The sequence below is a fragment of the Solanum tuberosum genome, unplaced genomic scaffold, assembly GCF_000226075.1.
Source record: "Solanum tuberosum cultivar DM 1-3 516 R44 unplaced genomic scaffold, SolTub_3.0 scf00102, whole genome shotgun sequence".
Lineage (NCBI taxonomy): Eukaryota > Viridiplantae > Streptophyta > Magnoliopsida > Solanales > Solanaceae > Solanum > Solanum tuberosum.
In genome coordinates, this window is record NW_006239028.1 from 1,079,337 (window position 1) to 1,080,901 (window position 1,565).

A 1,565-nucleotide genomic window follows, 5' to 3' on the forward strand; every position below is an offset into this window, starting at 1 on the left:
TTTTTATTTCTCATTCACACCTTGCTAAACCCAACAATCCCCCACATGAATGGGGAATGGCTATTGTTAAAAACATATTCATGAAAAACTTGTGTGTCTTGTAAGTAAGGGTTAATCGCATTTGAATAAGTAGGTTTCCCCTTAAACTTTTCGTTGTGAACATATATCGGATATACTCGGTCAATCGGTATATTTGATATCTTTGAACCGTCGAGCTTTAGTGTATACCTAGACAACATAAGTCACACAATCAACCCTTGAACTGTTTTTTGTTCTCATTGTTTTGTTCGTTTCAGCCATGAACACATCTCGGTTAATAAGTGCTTAAAGAACTGGCCTTACCGGATTTTCCTTGAAGCGGCTTACACTTCACACTTACATAGGTGGTTTCTAACTGTGTTATCCCGTAGATACACTATTTGATATACCCTGTATCAAACTTAGAAACCATTAAAAAGTCCTTATGCCTTTATCCTGGTTACTGAACATTGTCTCATCATGAGAATGGACATAAAATAAATTTTGACAATGTTGAACCGTCATTTATGACTTTGTTTTATCTCCTTGAACCTAGATCTTGGGATCTCCAGTCTTCTAGGTAGAGTTACCGCCACTATGACTTGTTCTCGTCCATAGTCCCATTCCCGTCGATGATCTCTCAACTCCCTCTCTAGTTAGGCCTTTTGTAAGTGGATCCGACACATTATCCTTTGACTTTACATAGTCAATTGTGATAATTCCACTAGAGAGTAGTTGTCTAACAGAGTTATGTCTTCGTCTTATGTGACGAGACTTCCCGTTATACATAACGCTTCCAGCCCTTCCTATTGCAGCTTGACTATCGCAGTGTATGCATATAGGGGCCATTGGTTTGGGCCAAAACGGAATATCTTCTAAGAAATTCCGGAGCCATTCAGCTTCTTCACCTGCCTTATCTAAGGCGACGAATTCAGACTTCATTGTAGAGCGAGCTATACATGTTTGTTTGGATGATTTCCAAGATATTGCTCCTCCACCAATAGTGAAAATATATCCACTCGTGGATTTCGTTTCAGTTGACCCAGTAATCCAATTTGCATCACTATATCCTTCAAAAACTGTTGGATATTTATTGTAATGCAAAGCATAGTTTTGAGTGTCTTCTAAGTACCCCAAAACTCTCTTCATTGCCAACCAATGATTTTGATTGGGATTACTTGTGTATCGACTCAGTTTACTTATAGCGCAGGCTGTGTCTGGTCGTGTACAATTCATGACATACATCAAACTTCCCAATACTCTGGAGTAATCCAATTGAGACTGGCTTTCATCTTTATTCTTAGCAAGATTAAGGTTCACATCAATTGGGGTCTTTGCCTTTTTGAAATTCAAATACTTGAACTTTTCAAGTACCTTTTGAATATAATGAGATTGAGACAATGCTAGACCGTTAGGAGTTGTATGAATCTTAATTCCCAATATCAAATCGGCAACTCCTAGATCTTTCATATCAAACTTACTAGCAAGCATACGCTTAGTAGCTTTTATATTGGCAATGTCCTTGCTCATTATTAGCATGTCATCCA

General features: G+C 38.1%; 1 pseudogene; it reads right to left on the reverse strand.

The window, feature by feature from the left end:
* LOC102588146 (G-type lectin S-receptor-like serine/threonine-protein kinase SD2-5) overlaps positions 1-1,565 on the reverse strand; it is a 12,452-nt pseudogene that overhangs the window by 2,355 nt on the left and 8,532 nt on the right.